At 46.5% G+C, this 14,371-nt stretch overlaps 1 protein-coding gene across 1 annotated transcript in view; it reads right to left on the bottom strand.

Annotated features, from left to right (window-relative positions):
- Window positions 1–6,981, bottom strand: part of MAP3K13 (mitogen-activated protein kinase kinase kinase 13) — a 101,800-nt gene extending 94,819 nt beyond the window's left edge. The window contains exon 1 of the mRNA XM_066575684.1: window positions 6,914–6,981. The gene's annotated coding sequence lies outside the window, so the exon portion shown is untranslated. The remainder of the gene's footprint in view (window positions 1–6,913) is intronic.
- Window positions 6,982–14,371: the final 7,390 nt, after the last annotated feature.

The following is a 14,371-nucleotide window of genomic DNA, read 5'->3' as shown; positions in this document are numbered from 1 at the left end:
GGCAATGCACTCCTGATTATAAAGTTCTTCAAATTTGGAGGTTGCCTGTAACATAGAAGCAGAGGGTCCGGGAATATGGTTTTCAGACAGTCAGCCCTGTGTAGGGTACCTCTAGCTGTGAATTGTAGGTCACTACTAGAGGCACATGACCGTTTTCTCTCTTCTCTGTGTATTGGAGTAGTTGATTTATAGGTATCCTGCTGGCTCTAGTGATTTGGTCATCAATTGAGGTGGGATGGTAACCCCGATTCAAAAGTGTTCTTTTCAGATGCTGTAAATGTTATTCTCAGTCTGTTGGGTTAAAGCAGATCCGGTTGTATGTGATGGCCTGGCTGTAGACGACGGACTTTGATGTGTTTGGGGTGGAAACTGTCCCATGGGTGGTATGTGGGCTGATCAATGGGTTTTTGGTATAGGGATGTCTGTATTGAGTTTTTTTCTAATTTTTATGGTGGTGTCCAAAAAGTTAATCTCTGTATACGAGTAGCTTAATGTCAGGTTAATGGTGGGCTGAAATGAAATACATCTCTCATCGAATTGTATTGGTTCTTGTTCGAGTCACATCACTGCCAGCACACCTTCACTACTGTGGATTCTATCCTGGATAGCTAGGGTTAAGATCTTCTCTCCTGGCTAGTTCAGGTTAATTAGCCCTGCAGCTAGTAGCTGAGGTAGTTAGCCTGCTTAATGTTACTGTCTGAGAGCTGGCTCCGGTGTCCTGGTTTGCCCTCTGTGTTTCTGTTTGTCTTGCATTTCTGTGTCCTTGTGTTTTATTTACTGTCAGTTTCTGTTTGTCCATGGTTTTCTGTACTTCGTTTCCTCTCTAATATTGGTTTCTTCTTGTGAAAGAAGTGGGGTAAACCCTTTCGGGACGGGTGCCCTACTGGGTCTGTCTGAGGAGTTCAGAGTACCCTGCTCTCAATGCTACCTTTCATGTCTGTCTGTTCCTGTGTCTAGTCACCTGTATACCAAGCCTACACACCTGTCCTGACTGCTCAGATACCAAATCCCTAGGGGTTTTGTTGGCAGTCCAGGACTAACGTAACAGATGATTATAATGTCATCAATGTAGCGGAAGTAGGCCGATGGTTTGCTGGGCAGTCAGCCACTCTCCAGTTTGGCCTGGTGACCCCCTAACACCAATATAGAGATCATAAAATTTTCACATCCCTTATCTGTGGACTAATTACTACTTCTCTACTCATCCTGTTTTGGTATTGTTTTAAGTGCAACTTAATTAGACCATGTCCATACCTTTTCGTGTATGTGGGTGTGTATATTCTCTCTTCGGATCACTATAATAACATGTCTTTTTGTTAGCCATTAAAAGGTAACATATTTTTTAAGATTACTTGTTTTTTCTTGCAGAGAACACTCACATTTTGCTCTACTGGCTAAAACTTTTTTGCTTTTTATGCAATGTATATAAGCTAATGTGAATGGATCAATGAAAATCAAGGTACTTTCATAAACTGCATTCACTGCATATTACACATGCATACATCATGCGTGTAATATGCAGGGAAATCATGCTCGTCGGAATGAGCCCTTAAGCTAATGATGCATAGTGTGCATAAGGTAGTCAGAGTAGCTGGTCTGGCCATCTCTGCTTCTCCAGGCCCAGAGGGTTGCTTTAACTTTATATACCATGCCCTCTTCCACCCGCAACCTCTTAAATATTCCCCCCAGAGTAAATTGTATGAAAGACAGCCTAGGCAGTACTACACTACAAAGAATCCTCTCTAATAATCGCACAGAGCAGAGCAATTTGACTTCAACCATTCAAAAAAGTGTCACATTTTTGGCACAAATATCAAAATTGCAACTTTTTGATCAAATATTACTTACTAGAGAAACCTGTTGGATGTGACCTGAATTTGCACTGCTAAAGGTTAAAGGGGTTGTCCCGAGGCAGCAAGTGGGTCTATACACTTCTGCATGGCCATAATAATGCACTTTGTAATGTACATTGTGCATTAATTATGAGCCATACAGAAGTTATAAAAAGTTTTATACTTACCTGCTCCGTTGCTGGCATCCTCGTCTCCATGGTGCCGACTAATTTTCGCCCTCCGATGGCCAAATTAGCCGCGCTTGCGCAGTCCGGGTCTTCTTCTTTTCTGAATGGGGCTCCGTGTAGCTCCGTGTAGCTCCGCCCCGTCACGTGCCGATTCCAGCCAATCAGGAGGCTGGAATCGGCAATGGACCGCACAGAAGCCCTGCGGTCCATGAAGACAGAGGATCCCGGCGGCCATCTTCAGCAGGTGAGTATGAAGACGCCGGACCGCCGGGATTCAGGTAAGCGCTGTGCGGGTGGTTTTTTTAACCCCTGCATCGGGGTTGTCTCGCGCCGAACGGGGGGGGGGGGGGGGGTTTAAAAAAAAAAAAAACCCGTTTCGGCGCGGGACAACCCCTTTAATTATCAGGTGTTCTGTCTCCCTTCTCTGTTTAGTCAATTGATTACTTTCTTGTTTATTGGTTATGTTTCATATTAATCTGAGCAGGTGCACCATGTTTTTATGCAATGACTAAGAGCTGCTGTGATAGCTCGAAACGTGTCAGTGTTGCACCATTGTATGTCCTTGTTAGGATTTTAATACTTCTCAAAAAAGCCACAATTCTGGACTGAAATAGAGAGGGTATATTTCTTTTATGCTGAAGTCCCTCTGATCTACTCATTCAGGGCTCTTTCATACGAGCGTCCTTTTGATGCAATGTAGGCACGCCAAAAAAATTGCGCTTATTAGAACCAATGGTTTCCTATGGAAACATGCAGACTGAGAAATTTTAGCTTCGTCCAAAAAGCGCTCCGCCAAAAAAAAAAGGACCTCAGCGACTGAAATTCAACAGCTCCAAATCCCTGCTGCATGAAAAGAAAGAACATGACCTATCCTTGGTATGCCCTGCACAGTAGTGTTCATAGTCTCCTATGGGAGACTATGCAAGCCGGATGGCAAATGGAGAATGAGGAATTCCCTGTAGCGGGGAGAGAAGGGTGACTTTGCAGGAGGTAATTACGCTCGCTGACTGTCATTATGCCCTTAAACTACCCAGTAGTGGCATATACGTTATTGGGTAGTTTAAGAGATAAAAGGCATAATGACAATCAGCATTATTACCTCCTGCTGAGAAACCATTCTCTCCCCACTACAGGAGAGGAAGAGAGGGGGAGAGGGGGATAGAGAGGGAGAGAGAGAATCCCCCATAGCATGGAGAGAGGGGTGAGGCTAGCAGAGAGAGAGAACGTGGCTGGAAGGAATCCCCCATAGCAGGCAGAGAGGGGGTGGGGCTAGTGGGGGGGAGGGGGGAGAGCTGGACTGGAAGGGACTCTCCAAGGAAATTCCCCATAGCAGGGAGAGAGGAGGCATGGCTGGAGGGGACTCCTGAGGGAATCAGCCCCATAGCCCCACCCTCTCTATTCCCGCTATGGGGGATTCCCTCGGGGAGACCCCTCTAGCCCTACCCTCTCTCTCCCTGCTATGGGTGATTCCCTCGGGGAATCCCCTCTAGCCCCGCAGGTACTAACTGCTGTTAGGGACTTCAGGACTGCTGTTGCAATCTCACTCTCTCTCTCATACCTGAACTCCCTGAATGGGTGATTTTAGTGCTAATTAAGCTCAGGACTTGTACACAGAAAAATCATCCACTCACGCACTTTTGTGGGCAGTCAGCCATGTTTTTTAGGCGCTGAATTTGGGCGTGCGTAGGTCCCTTGTGTGAAAGAACCCTCAGGATCTTCTTTTAAGCTGTCCGAGATAGCCACTGCAATTTTCTAATGCACACTGTGCACTGCTGTGATTGGCCAGTGCTGATCATGTGAACAATGGTCGCCAATCAAAGAGCAGGTATAGTGCATTGGTAGTCTATTACTACCAATGCACTGTAGGGATTAGGTAGTCTGATTGCATCAGCCATCTTGGACAGCTGAAAACGGTACCTGGAACGAGCAGATCAGAGGGGTGTTAGCACAGAAGACCAACAGTAGGCAATATAGCAGCCCCGTCCAGTCCTAGGACAACATTTTGTCTTGAAACAAGACCGGCACTTTAAGAGCATTACATCTTTTAATATATTTGTCAGACTTACACTGGAGCAAGGTTTACTTAGACCGGCGTATGAAACACAAGTCTAAATAAATATGCCCCAGTTTTCAAATGTGCTTATTGTTATCCGCAAACCATTCAAATGTGCTTAGATTAGTTATCTGTAAACCACATAGTAAGTCTAGATTCACTCCAAGGTAATAGAGGGATGTTCCTATGACCAATATAGCTAAACGGATTGTGACTGTAACATAGGAGCACCATCTCTAATTAAAATGTCCAGTTTTGGATTAGGGAAGCGCTAAGTAAAAGAATTGGCCAGTTGTGGTGGTCATCGTAAGCAACCTTCATACATTCTGCAATATGCCGTAGAACACATCTGGGTATCACAATGTAATTACGAAGCTGCAGGCATACAGTATTTGTGCAGTCGACTACTCCTGCCGCAATGGCTATAGTGGCCAAAAGTCTACAACCCTTACTAAGGGCTCATATCTGTCACAACCCACAGAAAACAGGATACGCAAAAAAAACCACGGTGCAGACGGACACTAATAAATGTTGGCTGCGTTTTTTTAATGCATTTATAGATTTTAGGGCAATTCACACAATATGTTCAGTATTTTTTACGGACTGAATACGAACAGCACACAGACATACTGAATTAAATTGGTGTATTGAGACGTGTTTTTTTTTTATGCAGACCAATGCTGCGTGTAAAATATAAAAAAATTGTAGTATATCCAATTTTGGTCCGTATTCACCAAAATCAGCCTAAGGGCGGCTTCAGACAACCTTATATCAGCCGTTTTTTCATGCACGGCCGATATACGGTGTCCCTCTCTGCAGGGGGAGGAGGCTGGAAGAGCCAGGAGCAGTGCACTGAGCTCCTGCCCCTCGCCACTATGTGCAATGGGAAGGGGCGGGACAAGGGCGAAGCTAAGTTTTGGAACTTAGCCCAGCCCCTGTGCCGCCCCCTACCATTGCAAATTGTGACAAGGCGCGGAGAGGGGGCGGGAGCTCAGTGCACTGCTCCCGGCTCTTCCAGCCAGTTCTCTGCACATTGCGCACGCAAATTTTGCATGCGCAAATACGCCTGTGTAAGGGCTTATTTACACGAGCGTATATCTGCCGGCGTTTTCATGGCCGGCTCATATACACTTCCATCTGAGCAGTCCCCCCCTTCACCGCCTCACTGCACCTCTCCTCCCTTCCGAGCGGTGTGCAATGGGAGTGGGTGGGGCGGAGCTAAGCTCCCACTCCCTCCTCGCAACTTGTCCATAGCCAGCAATGGGAGTGAGTGGGACAGAGCAGAGCTTAGCTCCGCCCCATACTATTGGAAACGCCGGAGTGGAGGAGAGAAGGGGGGGGGAAGCGTATATCGGCCAGCCGTGAAAACAAGCCCTTAAGGATTGATAATGTCTATGGGTGTGTTAAAAAAGAAACAAAAAAAACTTGCACGCCATGCAATGTTCTTTCCAGCCCTATTTAAAATAATGGGCGAGGGGCTCCGAGGGGACACCCAAAGATAGGACACGCCGCAATTTTTTTCCTGCAGCGCGATGTTGGTCATGTTTATCTTATTTGTGCAAGATTCGCGTGTTTCGCATCGCACAATTCTCATGGCCGTGTGAAAGCAGCCTAACATCCTGCATTTTTTTTTTGCAAAACCTCTTTTCTGTGAGTTGTGATAAAACTGACAGAACTTACATTTTTTTGCACATGTAAAAAATAGATAACACGCTAATGCGAGATCGGCGTAACACACCTACACACAAAATACGTGAAAATGGAGTGGTTTTCACTGACCAAAATGGAATATGCCCTTGTGAATGAGCGCTAAATGGGTGCTTTTGGTCTGTAAATATGGAGCAAAATAGGATATGCTGCCATTTTTATTACGCACAACATCATTCCGCGTAAAAAACACGCCTAAATACACCAATTTAATTCATTTCAATTCCGTGTGCTTTCCATATTCAGTCCGTAAAAATTACGGACCGAATACAGACAGGATAGGCCCCAAGCGAAAATATGCGCTTACGATTTGAGATACAATGAGATAGAAATGCATGAAAGTAATGTAGTAATGAAAAGCTCTAATTGCACAAGGAACATTATAGGGCGATCCCGAGTCTGCGACAGACAGACAGTTCATTAGCTGCTGGTATTCTCTAGGTAATGGTAAACCTCGAATGCAGAAAGACACACCTCATATATTATTCATCCAACATGTCTGAGCCAGCTTGGTTTATGCAGCCTACAAAGATGCCAACTAGATTTATGACCATTTATCCAATATGCTGTCATGACAAAATTAGGAATCAGCCGCCTGAAGGATAGGAAAATATACCGTATAATGGATTATGACAATTATAAGACACATATCATCAGCCACGTATATAGCAGAGGAGCAGCGTACTGTCACAGGTCATCAGGATGTGTCATTTCTGGCTTTACATGGGACTGCAGGCTAACTTACTAACCTAGCTCAGAAAGTCATCACAATACATAACATTGATTCTCCTCTTACACCTCTTTATATATTCAGTGCCAACTAATAGCAATATTGTTGCTAGCAAGTTGAAACATTCTTGCTTGTTACGGTGGAAACAAATGGATACAAAAAAGTAAACAACATTTTAGGCACTTTTTTTCCCAATCAAACCCGCTTGGGCCTCCCAGGTGTAATGTATAACCTGGCCTTGCCTTGTATAGAGAGCAGCCGTATGTCTGTCCCCAGGTACATGGTAGTCTACAGTGTAGATCAGCCACAACCCCGAGTCTCCAGGGACATGACTTCAAGGTAATAAGCAGAGGAAGTGTTAGGGGAGAAGGCAGACAACCCGATCATTGTGAGACACCCATACCTGACATTGGCAGGTGCTGTCATTGCTTCAGCTTTTCCAGACACCTATGATCCGGCACTTCACCATTGTGTGGTCAGAGTACGGAGGAATGTGGGAGGCGACAGGACGTTCACCTGCGCCTGTGCGTATCCAGTGACACGGGGACATGAGGAGGGGGGAGGGTTAATAACTAGGGCAGAAGTTGTGTGCACTGCTCTACAGGTGATTCCACTGCAGGTGTGCTGTCAAAAGACATGAATGCAAACATTAGTAAAGTAAATGGACAGACAGAACGTTGCCACGGGTAGGAGTGGGCTGGCATATGGAAGGTACTGTATACAAGTATTATCAGAGGAGGGGACTATCATGGAAAAGGAAATAACCAGTTATGAAAAAATCAGCTGCTGGGAAATCGCTGAACAATGGGTCTGACGGGGCACGTTCACACGCAGCAGATTTGTTGCAGGAAATTTCATATTTGTCATATTTATCAGAATGGCGTAATGGTGTTTGCAGAAACCGCCAAAACAATCCCTTTGAAGAAGAATGGAAATGATTTCCAGTTGCAAAGATTCCTACACAAATCTATTACATGTAAATATACCTTAAGGGTGCATTCAGACGACCGTATATCAGCCGGGTATTCACGCCGGCCGATATACAGCGTCTCTCTCTGCAGGGGGAGGAGGCTGGAAGAGCCGGGAGCAGTGCACTGAGCTCCCGCCCCCTCTCTGCCAACTATCCACCCCCTCTCTGCCCCTCTGCACTATTTGCAATGAGGGGAGGCAGGATGGGGGCGGAACTAATTCCTGTAACTTAGCCTCACCCCCGTTTGGCCTCCTCTAATTACAAATAGTGCAGAGGGGGCGGAGAGGAGGTAGAGAGGGGACGGTAACTCAGTGCACTGCTCCCGGCTCTTCCAACCTCCTCCCCCTGCAGAGAGGGACGCCGTATATCGGCCGGCGTGAATACCTGGCCGATATACGGTCGTCTGAATGCACCCTGAGGGCTTCTTCATATGGGAGTTTTTGCACACTCAATACACGGAATAGAACACACTGATAGCAATGGGTTCATTGACATTTTTGTTTCTTAGTCGCACAAAAAAATAAAACATTTAAGGGAAAGCAAAGAGCCCCAAATGCGCACACAATATGCAATGGCATGCGTGAAATACAGCCAAAGGGCTTATTCAGACGACCATATACCGGCCGCGTATTCACGCTGGACGATATAGGGCGTCCCTCTCTGCAGGGGGAGGAGGATGGAAGAGGCGGGAGCGGTGCACTGAGCTCCTGCCCCCTATCTGCCCGTCAGCACAATTTGCAATGGGAGCGGGCGGAGCTAACTCCCAGAACTTAGCTCCACCTCATCCCCGCCTCCTCTCATTGCAAATAGTGTCGAGGGGCGGGAGCTCAGAGCACTGCTCCCGGCTCTTCCAGTCTCCTCCCCCTGCAGAGAGGGACGCCGTATATCGGCCAGCGTGAATACCCGGACGATATACGATCATCTGAATAAGCTTAAAAACTGCGGGGAAAAGAACACATCAGGACTCATTAGGCTAAATAGGCCTTAAAATCAGGGCGTGGTAGTGTCCCCTGCACAAGAAACCATGCCCTGTGGGCAGAAAAAGAAAATTTAAATGCTCTGACACGCATGCAAATCTACCGTGTTTATAGCGCAAATATGTTGCACTGAGGCATGCAAAATTGTGCATACCCTCCTCCGAAGCAGCCCTTAGACGGCATCTTGGAGGCTCCCTTGCTAGAATGAAGGGGCAGTAGGACTTTAAAAAGTTGTCTGTGTGCGATACAATATTTTAAAAATTGAACCAAATCTGTTAAGAGTAAAAGATTTACCCGCCCTCCCCCGGCGATCAGTGCTGCAGCCACTCAGCCCTCCTGGTCTTTGTTTAGAAATAGCAATCTGAGGCCGCAGCGGTCCTCACATCACCGCTCAAATGCTGGGAACCATGATGCCTTAGGGTTCAGTCACACGGGTGTATGCAAATTTGCACACGCCTGATCGCTGCGTTTTTGCAGAACGAACAATGCTTTTTTGTGCTGGTGTTAGCGTATGTTACTGCAAATTTGCATGCAAATACACTTGTGTGAAGGGGCCCTTAGGGTGACTACCCACTACAGTTTTCTTTCACTGCGAAATTCGCAGCGTTTTTTTTCTGCAGGGGTCTATTGGACTTGTAATGTTAAAATCACGATCGCGGCAAAATCGCAATTTACCGCGAAATTGCGATTTTGCGCGATCACGATTTTCACATTACAAGTCCTATAGACCCCTGCAGAAAAAAAACGCTGCGAATTTCGCAGTGAAAAATAACTGTAGTGGGTAGTCACCCTTAGACAGTTCAGGAGCAAAACGTGTCAATTGAGGACTCTCCTCTAATCTGTGTGCTAAACGCCCTTATAGCAACAGTGATCGCAGGAGTGCTGCTGACTGAAGCGTTAATCACATATTCTCATCCAAAGGGCTTATTCACACAAGCGTATATTGGCCGGCCAATATACGCTACCATCTGATGCATTGGATTCCAATGCAACAGATCACACAGGCGTATTCCCACGGCGTAAAAGTGCCCGAATAGGCGCTTTTACACCGGGCAGGAAGGACAGTCCTTGAACTATCTTCCTGACCGGACTACGGACGTTGCCATAGACTACTAAGGAAGCCAATGACAGTGGCCAGAGAAGGGAGGTGGGAGGGAGTTTGACAAACTCCATCCCCCTTCTCTTCTCCTCTCTGCCCCTTGCCGCTGTTTGCAATGGGAGGGGGGCGGTGCGGGATTGCAAGCAGCTGGAGGGGAGGATAGAGGAGGTGAGCAGGAGAGGGGAGGAAAGGGAGAGCTGTCTTCCCCCGCCTAACGGCATATACGCTGAGACTGTGCATCACATGGTAGCATATATCGGCCAGCAGTGAAAACACCGGCTGATATACGCTCATTTGAATAAGCCCAAAGGACTACAGCAGCCAAGTACTCAAGGAACCTTACAAGTGCTACAGGCTCATGACCGTGGCGTTTTTAATGTTTACAAGGTGCCAGAAGCAACATCCTACTGAGCTATGCAACTATAAGAAAGGTGGCCAGAAAGTTCAGATGAGAGTTGAAACATAGCTGCTATAACCCTCAATATTTAATACATGTGAACATGGGATCACAATCCTCCCATCAGCCACGGGTCACGTATAAAGCCTGGTGCCGAGGAAAATAGTGTGTTTCATATGTTTACCCAATCCATAGCTATAAAACAGAAGAGACAATGGCCCAGTATTGGTCCTCGGTGTCTATGTGCTGTATGATAGAGGCCAGAATGGGGAAGTCTCAGATGTTTAAAGAGTAGCCACACATTTTGATTTTTCTTCTTAAATGTACAGAATTGGTGATTTTAAGCATTTTTGCAATAGGCTTTATTAGCCTATTCTGTACATTTTTTTGTAGAAAACCCTTCTTTAGCTATGCAACTAGAAGAAGACAGTAGTGAACACGGAGCTCCCTTCTGTGCTGTGCCTGCACTGTTATCTGTAGTGCTGGCACATCAGCTTACATGGAAGACTACATTAATACAATGTCTACCTTCTTGTTTTATTAAACTTATAATTAGATTTCCCCCATAGGGTCCTCTCCTCTCCTGACATCTGTTTTACATAACCCTCGTGCAGTCCTCCAGTGCTGTGAAGGAAAGAAGCCGTATGATAGACAGTTTCTTGTCTTCATTGCCTGTTCCCCGTGGACCCAACACACTCTTATGGTCTCAGTGTATTGGGTGGTGACATACAATACTGCACACCTGATGCACTAAGACCCTGACAGTGCACGGGGTCCAGTGGGGAACAGGCATGCTGTGAACAGGAGCTGTCTGTAACACAACATGGGTTCTTTTCTTCACAGCGCCATTGGACGGCAGCAGGAGGGTAATATAACATAGATGTCTGGAGAGCAGAGGACACTATGGGGTAAATCTATATATAAATTTAATAAAAGGAAAAGGTAAACATTTTATTATTAGGCCTTAGTCACACGGGCGTTTTTTCACGCGATTTGCGGATCGCATGACGGATGCGCATCCGCAAATCGCGTGACCGGTGCGCGCAAGTCGCCCGCAAATCGCCCGAAAATCTGCTCCTAGCCGCGTTTCATTAGAAACGGGCCGGAGCTGTCCAGCGCATTGCATTCAATGGAGACGGCAATAGAGCCGGCTCCATTTAAAGCAATGCGCTGCGGGCGAGCCCGGGATGAATTGTCGGGAAGGGCTTAAATATATAAGCCCTTCCCTGCAATTCATCCTAAAATGTGTAAAAATAAAAAATATATATATACTTACTTTCTCCCGGCAGCCGGAGCTCCGCGCGGCCGTCCTGCAGTGGGTGTGAAGGGGGTGTGAGTCAGACCTGCCCCCTGATTGGCTCAGCGCTGAGCCAATCGGAGGCATGTCTCACTCACACCCATTCATGAATTCATGAATGGATGTGAGTCAGACCTGCCCCTGATTGGCTCAGCGCTGAGAGGCAGCAGTCACTCACCCATTCATGAATTCAGGAGAACTGACAGCGGCCGCGGCTGGACTCCGGCTGCAGCGGAAAGGTGAGTATACAATTTTTATTTTAACACATTTTAGGATGAATTGCAGGGAAGGGCTTATATATTTAAGCCCTTCCCGACAATTCACTCCGCGCACGCCGGCAGCCCATTGCTTTCAATGGAGCGGCTGTATTGCCGGCTCCATTGAATTCAATGGGCAAACATTGTTCTTCTCTGCCACAGCTGTTACAGCTGTGGCAGAGAAGAATGATTTGTCTTCTATATGTTCTCAATGGGGTTGGCGCTGCTGCCGCCGGCCGCATTGAGCGCATATAGAGAAGAGAACAGGAATCGCCGATCGCAGATAGGTGCGATCTGCGATTTCTGTTCTATAATTTATCGGACGAGCACATAAAAAGCGCTCATGTGTCCGATACCATTGCAAAGCAATGGTTTTATAAAATCGCCGGACGCATGCGCATGCGCAAATCGCGGCTAAAAACGCCCATCTGACTAAGGCCTCATACTGCTGTATGTAAGCTGCTGTGCCTGCACTAGAGATAGCAGTGCAGGCACAGTTGGAACTCCGTGTTCAGCTAAGCAATTAGTTAGCTGAAGACAGATTTTTCAGCGTCTTCATCTAGCTGAAGAGAGGTTTTCTATGAAAAATGTACAGAATAGGCTAAAATCACCTATTCTGTACATTTTCTACTCCTTCTTGTCTCCTTTAAAATACTTATATACATTATGTACACATGCAGCAAAGTTTTATGTGACTTAGCGAGCTATAACTTTCTGTGCCATAGTTTTTCACCTTTTCAATTACTTTACAAAGGCATTTATTGGGTCACGATAAGAGAACAATGGCTGCACTATAATAAGGCACAGAACAAGGGGGAGACGGCATATAACATGGTGGCCTTAGGCCTACAGTGAGTTGTGAAAAGAGGTGCCAGAGAGGTGAAAAGAAAGGATAACAGTATAACAAGAGAATGGCGCCACCAAAGACGGTAAAGAGATTGGGGCTGTGGGACAATTGCTGCTGTTTTTTTATGCACCTTTCAATAATACGGTAACAATAGATAAATTAGCCATTCAATAAATAAATTACCTGAAGGCGCTGCGGAATAAGTTGGCGCTATACAAATAACAAGATTTATTTATTTTTTACTAACACTGAAACTGGTGATGTCACCGAAACCCTAACAGAGACTTACCTAGCTGTGCGGAGGCCAGAAGAGGTGGGCAGGGGAATTCCACATTTCTCTGGTTGATGGTTAATCTCTGAGCTGCCGGCTGCATTCTTCACATTTATCATTCAGCTTTGACAGAGCTTCTTCAGACATCAAGGAGATGTGAGAACATCTAGGAATCTAGCACACAGTCTGCAGCCATTAAATAAGTATGTCTTTCATGCACTTGCTGTTGGGAATAGGAGACATGATGACAACCAGCGCTTCAAATACTTTGTCTGACAGTACAGAGCTGCAGAATGTATCCCCCGCCATTGACTGAGCAATAGGATGTTCCCATTAACTTACAATATGAATTCATTCCATGGTAACCATTCTAACTTGAGGCCATCACCCATGGAAAGCGAGTAATTAGCTCCAAAACTCCCAAAAGTCAGTTTAAAATCATTCAAAATGAAGGAAAGTAAGTAGATTTAACTAATGTACAAAGTAAAATTAAAAGGCAGAAAGAGCTGCTGGACGTTGGTGAATCACAGTGCAGGACATGAAGCAGCGGTACTGTAGCGGAGAGAAGCTACACAAGTATATGCACTTTAGTAGGGCTGCCTGTCCACGGGTGTTGCGGTATCCCGTGGCGAGGTGCCGCCTGGGAGCAGGAGCCGGCAGACGGATCTCCGCGGTCAGCCTATCTGACAAATAGGCTGACCATGGAAAATCGCAGCATTTGGCAGCATGCTGCGATTTGCCGGCTGCAAGCGGAGAATTGCTATGATTCTCCGCTCGTGCACAGGGGGCGCTGTACTTTCCATAGCAACGCTGAGGAAAGCGTGCATTGCATTCCCCACGGCCGAATCAACGCCGTGGGGAATGCAATCCAAAAACGCCCGTGGACAGGCAGCCTATGAAGAAATCAAAGGTTTTGCTACCATGTTGCAGTATTGTGTTGAATGGGTTTAATGAAAAAATGAAGTCCATGACCCAATTATAGCTAAGGACTCCTTCATACGTCAGTATTTTATAAGCCAAAACCAGGAGTAGAATGTATAGAGCGAAAGTATAATGGAAATATTTGCATTGTTTGTGGCTTACAAAGTATTGATGAAAAATACTAATGTGTGAATTAGCCCTTAAGGGTGGACACATCTATATACCGTCCCAAAGGAGGTCAAAAGGACACTATTTTGGTCTCCACTGGATCCATGTGAACACACTTAGGGCTTATTCACGAGCGTATATCGGCCAGCTTTTTCACGGCCGGCTGATATACGCTACCATCTGATCACACAGGCATATTCCCACAGCGTAAAAGTGCATGGCCGGACGCTTTTACGTCGGGCAGAAAGGATAGTCCTGGAACTATCTTCCTGGCCTGACTACAGCCAGAGAAAGGAGGTGGGAGGGAGTTTAGCAGAGTACTGCTAAACTCCCTCCCCCTTCTCTCCAGCTGTTTGCAATGGGATGGACGGGGCTGAGCTCCGCCCTGTCCCTCCCATTGCTGGCTACAGACAAGGGGTGGGAGCTTAGGTTCCCCCCGTCCCACCCCCTCCCATTGCAAACAGCCGGAGGGGAGAAAAGAGGAGGTGAGCCAGCGAGGGGGAGGGAAGAGGGAGACAGCTTAGCAGAATGAAGCGGTCTTTCACTGCCTGATGGCATATAGGCTGAGCCCGTGCATCACATCGTAGCGTATATCGGCCGGACGTGAAAATGCCGGCCAATATACGCTCGTGTGAATAAGCCCTTAACATGTACATT

This window comes from Eleutherodactylus coqui, chromosome 8, assembly GCF_035609145.1.
Source record: "Eleutherodactylus coqui strain aEleCoq1 chromosome 8, aEleCoq1.hap1, whole genome shotgun sequence".
Classification (NCBI taxonomy): Eukaryota; Metazoa; Chordata; class Amphibia; order Anura; family Eleutherodactylidae; genus Eleutherodactylus; species Eleutherodactylus coqui.
The sequence above is the reverse complement of the archived record's forward strand: the minus strand, read 5'-3'. Positions and strand labels throughout refer to the sequence as shown.